The sequence below is a fragment of the Hyperolius riggenbachi genome, chromosome 6, assembly GCF_040937935.1.
Source record: "Hyperolius riggenbachi isolate aHypRig1 chromosome 6, aHypRig1.pri, whole genome shotgun sequence".
NCBI lineage: Eukaryota > Metazoa > Chordata > Amphibia > Anura > Hyperoliidae > Hyperolius > Hyperolius riggenbachi.
The window spans coordinates 300,539,028-300,552,512 of record NC_090651.1 but is presented as its reverse complement, the minus strand read 5'-3'; the positions used below and the strand labels follow the sequence as shown (position 1 = coordinate 300,552,512).

Sequence of the window (13,485 nt, the reverse complement as noted above, 5' to 3'; positions counted from 1 at the left end):
CTGGGCATGTGCAAATATGGTCCACACATATTCAGTAGAATGAAGTCGACTCATACATGAGCAGCTCCATTCTACTGGACATGTGCAGACCATACTCACGTAGGCCCTGTATGAAGAAGCTTGAACTTGGCCAGGAGTGCAGACACAAGAGCATATCCTACAAACTTTTATCCTTAGAGGGACCCAGCACTGGAATGGTGTATTTTTCTTTTTAGTTTACTTTCCTCCACTTCAGGTTCAGAAAAGTACAGATGAATCAGAAGTTAAGACCGGCCCAGCAGGGTGTATGTTACTGAACGGGGGTGGGGCTACGCATATGACCCCGTTGTCGCACATATGAATATGGCTTTCTGCGGTGCGGTGATGTGAGGCTCCCCTGCTTCGCAATCACTACACTGCTCAGATGTAAAAGGTCCCTCAGTGTTCTGCCCATATCTACTAATATGGGCATTCAATAAGCTAAAATGTGATGTTATGCTGACACCTAGTGGTACTAGTGAGCAATTATGTTTAGTCAGATCAGAATTACAGGATGATGTAATTTCATGGGAGGGTCTCAACCCTTGAACTGGAACTTCCTGTCTTCCATTTTGTGAGAAGCATTCAGCTGAATGACAGCACGTGGCAAGAGCTCTTACTATTTCAGGACTAAATGGTGGAATTGTCCGTAAGTACTTAAGCCTATGGGATGATATAATGCTTAATGTGCTGTAGTGATGTTTCATGTACTGATTTGTGCATTCTGTATTTGTTTATGTTGCAGTTTTACAAGTAAAGTGTAATTCAACAAAGATTCATACAGACTCAAGGTCTCACGTGTCTTACTACTGGATTACTTATTGTTAAGCTGTCTGACTAGCGTTATACAACTGCTCAATAACGCGAAGCAGAACAGTAAAAGGACAACCTGCGCAGCAGTCTGAAATATACAGAGACATCATTACTGCAGCATGAGTCTTAGATCAGGAACAAGGTATCAGGTGGATGATGTGCCACCGCCGACACAGCAGAGCAGGGAGAGCATCCCCAGCGCCCAGCAAGATGACGCACAGTCGCATGTGTCCAGATCTTCACGATCTAGCAAGATGTCCTCAGCTAGTTCCCTAGCAGCCAAAGCTCGCGCGAAAGCAGCAGCTGCCCGTGTCCAGCTACAGTTTGCAGAAAAGGAAGCCAAGGTGATCCAGGAGATGGCAGCTAAGAAAGCTGCTGTAGCACAAGAAGAAGCAAGACTGCTCATCCTGCAGCGTCAGACAGCAGTTGCTGTGGCTGAAGCAAAGGTTGCTGCCTATGAGGAAACAAGCCAGCCAGGAAGCGAGAAATCCTATGAAGACCCAGAGGTCCCAGGAAAACTTCTATCCCCTGTGGATCGTACAAGCGAGTATGTTCAGAACCTCACTAATGTGCATACAAAAGAACGGTCCTTAAAACCTGAAGCAAAGGAATTCAGACCGAGTTCCACTGACCACTTGAATGAGTCCAATCAACCACGTGACACCAGCAGCTGCCGGCAAACCAAGAATCAAGCACCAGAGCCTCCCAGGAACAAGGAGGAAGTATCCCAACCGCTTCAACCCAAAGATTACATGCATGAGCAACAATGTGTAGCAGATATCACCAAATATCTCATCCGTAAAGACATGATTAGCTCAGGCTTTCTCCAATTTGATGACTGTCCTGAAAACTATTGGGCATGGAAATCCTCCTTTCTGAATGCCACCAGAGGTCTAAACTTATCACCAGCAGAAACGCTTGACTTGATGATAAAGTGGCTTGGTACCGAGTCAGCAGAACATGCAAAGAGGATGAGAAGAGCAAACCTGTTCAATCCCGCAGCAGGACTCGACATGGCCTGGAAAAGACTAGAAGAAACATATGGATCCCCAGAGGCAATCGAAGGAGCACTGTTGCGAAAGCTTGAAGTCTTTCCTAAGTTAGGCTACAGAGATAATGTGCGACTACAAGAGCTGAGTGATCTTCTGCTGGAGGTAGAATTTGCTAAAGAGGATGGCTACCTGCCAGGACTTTCATATCTAGATACAGCCAGAGGTACCAATCCAATAGTAGAGAAACTGCCCTCAAATTTACAAGACAAGTGGATGTCTGTAGGAGGTAAATTCAAAGAGGACTATGGAGTTGCCTTTCCCCCCTTCTCTGTATTTTCCAGATTTGTTCGACAGCAAGCTAAAATCCGAAGCGATCCCAGTTTCGCCTTTACCACAAGCAGCAATCAGACACATAGGTCTGAAAGACCTCACAGACCTCAAGGTAAGACCTCTGTGTCCACACACAAAACAGCTGTACCCTCAGAAGCCACAGACTGTCAAAGCACCCACAAGGTACATGCAATAGAAAGCCCTGATAAACATTGCCCAATACACAAAAGGCCACATTCACTAAAGAAATGTAAGGGCTTCAGAAGCAAACCTATTGCAGAGCGCATGTCTTTCCTTAAGCAAAACGGCATCTGCTTCAGGTGCTGTGGATCTACTTACCACATTGCTAAAGACTGTAAAACACCTGTAGAGTGCACAGAGTGTGGCAGCGAGAGACATATCACAGCTTTGCACCCTGGCCCTGCTCCACTAGAGACTGTAGAACCCGTGAAAGATCAGGGCAGGGAGCAACAAGACACCCCACTGTCCTCAGTAATGTCTAATTGCACCGAAGTATGTGGCCAAGGCAAGAGTGCACGATCGTGCTCTAAAATCTGTTTAGTGACTGTGTACCCCACCGGCCAGAGAGGAAGAGCAGTGAAAATGTATGCAGTGCTAGATGAGCAGAGCAATAGGTCCCTTGCAAAGTCAGACTTTTTTGATCTCTTTAATCTTAAAGTAAGTGCATCTCCATACACTCTTAGGACATGTGCAGGGACAATTGAAACTACAGGGAGAAGAGCTACTGACTTTACCATTGAATCTTTCAATAAGAAAGTGCAGGTCCCACTTCCTACCCTGATTGAGTGTGACATGATACCTGATGACAAAACAGAGATCCCCTCTCCTGAAGTAGCCCGTCATCACTCCCACCTTCGCTCAATTGCTCACCTTATTCCAGCTGTTGAGCCAGATGTTTCTATCCTTCTACTTCTTGGAAGAGACATCCTACAGGTACACAAGGTGCGCCAGCAAATTAATGGACCTTACAATGCCCCCTATGCACAGAGACTAGATCTGGGGTGGGTAGTTGTAGGAGAAGTTTGTCTGGGAACAGGGCACCAGCCTGACAGCATTAGCACTTTAAGGACATCTGTGTTAATGAATGGACGCCCATCTCTTCTCAGTCCATGTCACAACAGCTTCATTGTCAAAGAAAAGTTTGACAGCCCAACACAACACTGGGACTCTTCTATAGCATATGGCAAAGAAGAAGAAGTCAGTTACAACATGGAGACAGACAATCTAGGGGTTACTGTGTTCCAGAAAACCAAAGATGATGATAAGCAGACCCTCTCCATAGAGGATCAAACTTTCTTGCAGATTATGGATAGGGAGGCCCACCAAGATGACAATCACAGTTGGGTGGCCCCCCTCCCCTTTCGCACACCCAGGCGTACTTTGCCCTGTAACAGAGAGCAAGCCATGAAACGTTTGCAATCACTTAGCAAAACACTGCAGAGAAAGCCAGAAGTAAAAAGAGACTTCACTGAATTCATTGAGAGAATGTTAGTCAATGACCACGCTGAAGTAGCAGGACCACTTGAAACTGATAAGGAACACTGGTACCTACCAATGTTTGGTGTTTACCACCCACACAAACCCAACCAGATCAGAGTAGTTTTTGATTCCAGTGCAGAGTATGATGGAGTTTCTTTAAACGATGTACTGTTAAGTGGCCCTGACCTTAACAATACTTTGCTAGGTGTCCTTATGCGCTTCAGAAAAGAGCCCATTGCATTCACAGCAGATGTGCAGCAAATGTTTTATTGCTTCCTTGTCAGAGAAGACCACAGAGACTTCCTGCGTTTTCTCTGGTACAAGGACAATGACATACACAAAGAAATTGTTGAGTACAGAATGAAGGTACACGTATTCGGCAACAGCCCTTCTCCTTCAGTTGCTATATACTGCATGCAAAAGACTGCCCTGAAAAATGAGTGCTATGGGCAAGAAGCCAAACACTTTGTATTGAGACACTTCTATGTAGATGATGGACTCGCTTCTGCAAGCACACCTGAAGATGCTATCTCTACCCTCGGTAAGGCAAAACAAATGCTGGCAGAATCCAATCTGTGTCTTCACAAAATCGCTTCTAACAGCCAAAAAGTAATGGAAGCCTTCCCTGTAGCAGACAGAGCTAAGGACCTCAAAGACCTTTGCCTAGGTACAGATACTCTCCCCTTGCAGAAAAGCTTAGGCCTGAGTTGGGATTTAGAAGCAGATAGCTTTGTTTTTCAAGTTTCCTCAGAGGAAAAGCCCTTCACACGTAGAGGTATTCTGTCCACCGTAAATAGCCTTTATGATCCCTTAGGGTTTGTATCACCCGTGACAATAGGAGGCAAGGCCTTAGTTCGCGAACTGTCATCTGGTAAAAATGATTGGGATGCATTGCTTCCACAAGAGAAATTATGTAAGTGGGTTCAATGGAAAGAATCTTTGCAAGCTTTAGAGCACCTAAAGATAGACAGATGCTATGCTCCCGTATCTCTATCAACAGCTTGTAAGAAGGAACTGTGCATTTTCTCAGATGCATCCACCACAGCTATCGGTGCAGTAGCTTACTTGAGAGTAAGTGACATAGAAAATGTATGCCATGTAGGATTTGTGATGGGAAAGTCCAAATTAAGCCCTAAACCAGCCCACACGATTCCTCGTTTAGAGTTGTGTGCAGCTGTACTCGCAGTTGAAATGTTTGAGCTAATCTCAAGTGAGTTAGATACTGACTTTAATGCTGTAAAATTCTTCACCGATAGCAAGACTGTCTTAGGGTACATTTGCAACACCACTAGGAGATTCTACCTGTATGTCTCCAACCGAGTGAATAGAATCAGGCAATCTACACAGACAGATCAGTGGTTCTATGTACCTACAGAGCATAACCCTGCAGACTATGCCACTAGACCTACACAAGTTGCATGCCTTCAGAACTCTATATGGTTCTCAGGTCCATCTTTTTTGTACCAATCACACTGTGAGAATATGAACACTGCTAATGTGTACCCACTCATAGAGCCCGAAGCTGACCCAGAAATCAGATCTGAAGTTACAAGTTTAAGTACTAAAGCTTCTCAAGCCACTCTCCACTCGCAGTGCCTTGAAAGATTTTCTTCCTGGAAGGTACTAGTTAGAACCTTGGCCAGACTCATCCACGTCTCTAAAAGCTTCCAGAGGGAAACCAATAGCAACCAGGTTAGAGGGTGGAAAAGTTTCCATGAGCAGGTTGATCTAGAAGAACTTTCTCAGGCAAAGTCTGTTATCATTTCTTCTGTTCAAGCCAAACACTTCCAAATGGAGATTGACTGCATCTCAAAACAAAAGACATTACCAAAACAAAGCCGTCTTAGAAAGCTTAGTCCCTTTTTAGACAAAAATGGATTGCTTAGAGTAGGTGGACGTTTGTCTCTTGCTGAACTTTCAGAGGTAGAGAAACAGCCTATCATCATACCTCACGATCACCACATTGCTACACTGCTTGTTAAGTATTATCATGAACAAGTTGTTCACCAAGGGCGCCACATCACAGAGGGTGCAATTAGATCTGCAGGTTTCTGGATCCTTGGTGGCAAACGCTTGGTATCAGCAGTCATACACAAATGTGTCACCTGTCGCAAACTGAGAGGGAAACTACAGACTCAAAAGATGGCAGAGCTACCTAAGGACAGAGTGGTTGCTGAACCACCTTTCACTAATGTAGGTTTGGACGTGTTCGGTCCTTGGTCAGTGTTAACCCGCCGCACTAGAGGAGGCAGCGCAAACAGCAAACGCTGGGCAGTACTTTTCACTTGTCTGTCTACCCGAGCTGTACATATAGAGCTACTTGAAGCCATGTCAACTTCAAGCTTCATTAACGCTTTGAGGAGATTCTTCTCAATTCGTGGCCCAGCAAAACTACTCCGCTCCGATAGAGGAACAAACTTTGTGGGAGCTTGCAAAGAACTTGGCATTTGTGTCGGAGACCCACAGTTGAAGAACTTTCTGCATGATAAAGGATGTACATGGGTTTTCAATCCTCCACACTCCTCTCACATGGGCGGTGTCTGGGAGAGACTTATAGGCATAGCCAGGCGAATCTTGGATGCTATGTTGCTACAAAATAAATCTGCTCACTTGACCCATGAAACTTTAAGTACCTTTATGGCAGAGGTTACAGCCATCATGAACGCCAGGCCCTTAGTTCCTGTATCTTCAGACCCAGATACACCTATGGTCCTCACCCCAGCAATGTTGTTGACTCAAAAAACAAACTCTTTGTCTGCTCCATCTAAAGACCTAAACACAACACAAGTTCACGTGAAGCAGTGGAAACAAGTGCAATGCTTAGCAGACACCTTTTGGAAAAGATGGAAGAGGGAGTATCTGTCCACTTTGCAACGCAGAAGGAAATGGGCTGAGGACTGTCCAAACATTAAAGTGGGTGATGTTGTTCTGCTAAAAAATGACCAAGAGGGCAGGAATGAGTGGCCCGTGGGACTTGTTGTTAACACGCTGCCAAGTAGAGATGGCAAGGTTAGAAAGGTGGAGGTCAAAATCACCAAAAATGGGACTGCCAGAGTTTATCTTAGACCTATCACTGACGTTATAATTCTAGTCTCAGATTAGTCAGGATTTCATTTTATTGTTTTTGTGTTCTCTGCATAGTGGTAGTTTATATAAGTAGTGACATAATAAATTATGCCAGGCAGGGAGTGTTCTGCCCATATCTACTAATATGGGCATTCAATAAGCTAAAATGTGATGTTATGCTGACACCTAGTGGTACTAGTGAGCAATTATGTTTAGTCAGATCAGAATTACAGGATGATGTAATTTCATGGGAGGGTCTCAACCCTTGAACTGGAACTTCCTGTCTTCCATTTTGTGAGAAGCATTCAGCTGAATGACAGCACGTGGCAAGAGCTCTTACTATTTCAGGACTAAATGGTGGAATTGTCCGTAAGTACTTAAGCCTATGGGATGATATAATGCTTAATGTGCTGTAGTGATGTTTCATGTACTGATTTGTGCATTCTGTATTTGTTTATGTTGCAGTTTTACAAGTAAAGTGTAATTCAACAAAGATTCATACAGACTCAAGGTCTCACGTGTCTTACTACTGGATTACTTATTGTTAAGCTGTCTGACTAGCGTTATACAACTGCTCAATAACGCGAAGCAGAACACTCAGTGTCACCAGCCCTCAAAACAGTACATCAGAAAGGTGAAGTGCAACTGCTGAACACCCAAGAAACGTCCCCATCATTCATTGAATCAGGAGGAATCTAAGAGATGGAAAGAGCCAACTCACTATATTAAGCTCATAAACTTGAGGTTTATTGTGCTGTCCGTCGCAGACCTAACACCCTAACAAGTCAGTAATGTCTTCAGCCTGCTAAATTAAATGTTGAACAACCTGTGAGCTCTAAATGAGTATCTGTGCAGGCCGAAAGGAGAAAATTGCCGTAGAAGACAGATTTATTGATCTCTCTTGGTTTTCTTCCTACTGCTGGCTCATTAATGTACCACTGTTGTACCGGCAAAGAAAGACTGGGGGGAGAATTCTAAACAGGTCATTAAAATCCATCAATACTGCTCTTAGGTTGGCACCACAGGTGGCATGTACAGAAGTGAACAGTCACCCGGCAGGTCTCATTAACTTGTGCCTCCAAGGCAAAGTATCAAGAAACTTGTAGCCACGTGAGCCTTCCTCCACTATGCTCCACTACAGCGCTTTCTTACCATGTCTAGCTGTGAGGCTGTGAGCTACAGATGGCTCCAAGGAAAACAAGCCATAATGTGAGCAAGACGTGTGTGGGAAACCAAGTGGGTTCAATGCAGCTCTGTTCTTTTTTCTTCCAAACACAGATACACAGATATATCCGCTTTTGGGATGGGTGACTTTAGCCATGAGAGATCAACTGGACATCAGGCCCTGTTATCAGCAGACGTAACTGCACTTTAAGTACTACTTAATTATTTAAAGCAGCAGGGATAGCCATACTATCCCAGAAAAAAATAATTAACACACACACACACACACACACACACACACACACACACACACACACACACACACACACACACACACACACACACACACACACACACACACACACACACACACACACACACACACACACACACACACACACACACACACACATATATATATATATATATATATATATAGATAGATAGATAGATAGATAGATAGATAGATAGATAGATAGATAAATACTTGTTCTACTTGCATAACACGTGGATTGTAGTGTTCATTGTTTTATTTCAGTGAATTTTATGAAGTAAATAAAGAGAAAAAGATTTCAGACATTTTCCATCTTTACTACCTCTGACTGAAGCCAATCCTGATGTCAGTTCCTCCCTTACTTTTTTTTCTCCTAAAAACTGCACTGTCATATTTAGTTTGCTTTGTAAACACATGTGAGCACAACATAGATCCTATTTCAATAGCTTCTGCAGAGGGGTGAGGTGTATTTCCCTTCTCAGCCTCGTGTCAAACTGAACTGCACTCAGCCAATCAGTCAGGAGCAGGGACGTGGGAGGGGACATAAACAGCCTCCTTCTCCCTGGAAATTTATCAAATAGAGCCAGGCTGAATGATTTATTATTATATTATTTCTGATTTTATTGGAATGCTTGCAATGCAGGGTCAGGTTGTAGACTGCATAATAAACACAGAGCAGGGGCTAAATGGAATTTGATTTTATGGCGGACAATCCTCTTTTAAAGAGGACATGTCGTAGAAGGCAGTCAATTATTCAGGGTACTCCGTTTTTATTACAATTATCCTGGTTTCAGAATCAAAAACGGTTCCTCTATTTCTGTATATTGGTATTAGCAAAAAAGTTTCTGTACCATGTTAGTCAAAAAAAATTAAATAGGTAGAAAAAACAATGTTTTGTAAAAAATAATACTTTTTAATGGCTAACTAATGGAGTTAAATGATGCAAGAAGAAGAAGGGGACTAGATCCCAGAAAGCTTGCATCATTTAACTCTATTAGTTAGCCATTAAAAGGTATTATTTTTTACAAAACGTTGTTTTTTTCTACCTGTATATTGGTATGTAACCCTACCCTCCCAGTCATTTAAGGTTCTGTGCCTTACCTACAAATCTGTGCACAAGACCTGCCCAACCTACATTTCTGAGCTCGTTAACAGATATATACCTGCCCGCCCCCTGCAATCCTCCAATGATCTCTGCCTGACCCCCCCCCCCCCCATGCATTTCTCATTCTTCTCATGCACGCTTACAAGACTTCTTAAGAGCTGCCCCCACCCTATGGAACTCCCTTCCCTTCCCCCTCAGATTCGCTCCTTCCTTCAACACCTTCAAGCAAGTCCTCAAAACAAATTTCTTTAAACTGGCCTAGCCCACATCTACCACACTCTAACTCTCTCAGTCAACCACCTTTTCCACAGTCATACCTTATGTGTCCCTCCCCCACTCTTTAGATTGTAAGCCTTTTGCAGGGCCTCTCCCCTCCCTTAGTGTGTCCTTCTTAGTTAATTTTACTACCCCAGCAATGACACCCTTCTCATGGACTAACTCAGACTTGTTTTGCCGGGTCTCTGTAAAACGCATTTTATACCCTGATTGCATGTATAACCTTGTGCTATGTTGTATAACCGTTTGCTACCTCTCTGTCTGTCACCCCTTGTTGCAATGTATGTATCCCTATCTATTGTCCAGCGCTGCGTAATATGTTGGCGCTTTATAAATACAAATAATAATAGATTAACGAAATTTGTAAAGGAGAGCCTCCCCCTATGAACCTCTTGTACCACTTGACAAGCAAGGAGCCAGCAGCTTAATTCCTATACAGCCACATACACTTTAAACAAGACTGCTGTCTCTCTGTACATACAATTAGATTTTAATTACAGCCTTGGCTGCATGAAGATCACAGGACATAGTTAAAAACTGTTTGCTTAAAAACAATAGTACCTGGCCAGGATATGCGTGCTTTTATCTATAGAGGGACCAGATCTGGTTATCTGCAAGGTGTAATCGCCCAGCCGCAGCCTATGCAGAAAACACAAAGCAACCAAGATCTGTTTGTCCTCATCCACCACCTGAACACCACACACACTGTGTTATTGTAACAAACACCGGCCTCCCTGGAACCACTGTGTTAATTGACTGCAGTTCTTTATGGCCTTTAACTTCCACAGACAACTGAGGCTACTATTGCAGACAACTTGCGGACAGACAGTTCAAACATAGGCATTGGCGTGCAGGGGCTAGCAGTTTGGAGCAAACGTTTTTTCACTGCTTCAGAACTTCTTACAGCTTGTCAGCATATTATACTTGCGCAGATTGGATGGTAAGCTCCTGCTTACACGACCTTCCATTACCGCAGTGCACTGGGTGTTAGAAACTTCCTCTGCTGCTTGAGTTGGCCATATCCTCCGTCCATGTAGGCCTCAGCGCTGTCAGCACAATGTTTCCCATAGGAGCTCGGTCAGTGTATCCAGCGTTACATGTGGGGACACCGCGCGAGCACTCCGGCGGTAGCCACGCCCACCGACGCGTTTCGCCCCGCCTACGGGGCTTTCTCAAGGTGTTTGAGTGGCAGCGGCTTCAGTTCTTCCTCTTTTGTATTAAGACGTCCCAGCTCACGCCCACACAGCTTTCAGGCTGCATTTACTTCATGTATAATCCACACATACGAAGGTGGGGGGCCAGATGTCTTTCAAAAAACACATCACTGTATTCAGATCTCATTCTATCAGATACTTGAGTGGAACTTTCGAATCATTTCTCTGTTATGAGATGGCAAATCTTTATACACAGGTATAGAGCAGTTAGTGCATATATATATACGTCCCAAGGACATTGTAAAACATAGTCTCTTCATACATGGACTGCCCTCACGAATTGTTGAGGAAGCAGTAGGGAAACTGAACCAAAAAGACAGAGGGTCTCTGCTGATGTTGAAAGACAAGAGGAGAACACCCAAGCACAATAACAAGAAAAAGGAAGTTATAAGATTTGTGACTGAATATGGCCCGCATTGGAATGATTTGCAAAAAATTCTCCAAAAACATTGGCACGTGTTGATGTTAGACGAAGATATCAAACGAGGCATTGGTGAAAGACCGTTTATGATGGCGCGCAGGGCGAAGAATTTAAAGGACCATCTAGTTAGGTCGGAATTCCAGTCCACACAACCTTCAACATGGCTGGACAGATATCCTAGAAGGGAGGGCATGTTTCCCTGTGGATCTTGTGTCAATTGCAGGTATGTGGACAGAAGTAGAACGTTTACGAACTTTGATGGGTCCAAGGTCTTTGACATCAGAGCCAATATAAACTGCAACTCGACACGTGTCGTATATGCGATAAAATGTCCCTGCAACTTACTGTATATAGGGAAGACGAAAAATCGATTAAGCAGACGAATTGGTGACCATATTGGCAACATTCGGAATGGGGATCTCGATAGTCCCCTGGGGAAGCATTTCTTAGATTATCATGACGGTAAACCTGATGGTCTGGTGTTTAAAGGAATTATAAAACAACATATCCCTTTTCGAGGTGGAGACATAGAAAGGGAATTGTATAAAATTGAGCAAACCTGGATCTATCGTCTGGGGACACTTGCTCCAAAAGGCCTCAATACAGATCTTAACCTGTCATATTTTCTATGATCGGCAGTCAATGTATGAAGAGACTATGTTTTACAATGTCCTTGGGACGTATATATATATGCACTAACTGCTCTATACCTGTGTATAAAGATTTGCCATCTCATAACAGAGAAATGATTCGAAAGTTCCACTCAAGTATCTGATAGAATGAGATCTGAATACAGTGATGTGTTTTTTGAAAGACATCTGGCCCCCCACCTTCTTATGTGTGGATTATACATGAAGTAAATGCAGCCTGAAAGCTGTGTGGGCGTGAGCTGGGACGTCTTAATACAAAAGAGGAAGAACTGAAGCCGCTGCCACTCAAACACCTTGAGAAAGCCCCGTGGGCAGGGCGAAACGCGTCGGTGGGCGTGGCTACCGCCGGAGTGCTCGCGCGGTGTCCCCACATGTAACGCTGGATACACTGACCGAGCTCCTATGGGAAACATTGTGCTGACAGCGCTGAGGCCTACATGGACGGAGGATATGGCCAACTCAAGCAGCAGAGGAAGTTTCTAACACCCAGTGCACTGCGGTAATGGAAGGTCGTGTAAGCAGGAGCTTACCATCCAATCTGCGCAAGTATAATATGCTGACAAGCTGTAAGAAGTTCTGAAGCAGTGAAAAAACGTTTGCTCCAAACTGCTAGCCCCTGCACGCCAATGCCTATGTTTGAACTGTCTGTCCGCAAGTTGTCTGCAATAGTAGCCTCAGTTGTCTGTGGAAGTTAAAGGCCATAAAGAACTGCAGTCAATTAACACAGTGGTCCCAGGGAGGCCGGTGTTTGTTACAATAACACAGTGTGTGTGGTGTTCAGGTGGTGGATGAGGACAAACAGATCTTGGTTGCTTTGTGTTTTCTGCATAGGCTGCGCGATTACACCTTGCAGATAACCAGATCTGGTCCCTCTATAGATAAAAGCACGCATATCCTGGCCAGGTACTATTGTTTTTAAGCAAACAGTTTTTAACTATGTCCTGTGATCTTCATGCAGCCAAGGCTGTAATTAAAATCTAATTGTATGTACAGAGAGACAGCAGTCTTGTTTAAAGTGTATGTAATAATAATAATAATAATATATATGAATATTGTAAAAAAAAAACAAAAAAAAACAGCAATTTTATTCATTACATTATATTCAGTTTCTCTTTAATTGTTTGTTCGAAAAAAAAAGAAATGGGCACAATCAGCAAACAGCTTAATCTGAAATGATGTATAGCAATGCAATGCTTCTTTCTCCTGTGTATTCTTCTGCTTTTATAATTTGCCATAATTTTAAATAGGGAATTAATTTGAATGATAAATGAGTTATTAGCAGGCATGTCTCTAGGGACTGAGGTAATAGTAATCAGCTATGATGATGAAGGCACCTCATGCGAGATTTCTGTTTTCCCGCAGTTAGCTGGGGGTCTATGTGGATTATATTAGGGTGCTGCTTACTTTGAACTGCGAAGCACCCACTGTTGGCAGAAACTTAGGCGCCATTAAAAATTGCAGCTATACTGTAAAATTTTGCCCAAAATATAGCGGGCGCCAAATTTCACAGTGGAGCCGCAATTTATAATGGCGTTTATACCCCTACTATTATCGTTATTGCGGTGGATTGTCACAGAGGGTCGATTAAAGGAATACTATCGATACCCAAGTGTTCTAAAATGACAGTGTGCAAATAATGTCTAAGTAGCTGTGTAAACATTT

The 13,485-nt window shown here is 43.5% G+C and overlaps 1 protein-coding gene and 1 long non-coding RNA gene across 2 annotated transcripts in view; one reads left to right on the top strand and one right to left on the bottom strand.

The window, feature by feature from the left end:
- Positions 1-13,485, bottom strand: part of SLC17A7 (solute carrier family 17 member 7) — a 166,016-nt gene that overhangs the window by 38,623 nt on the left and 113,908 nt on the right. The gene's annotated exons all lie outside the window — the stretch shown is intronic.
- LOC137521649 (uncharacterized) overlaps positions 1-13,485 on the top strand; it is a 95,040-nt gene that overhangs the window by 11,762 nt on the left and 69,793 nt on the right. The window lies entirely within an intron of this gene.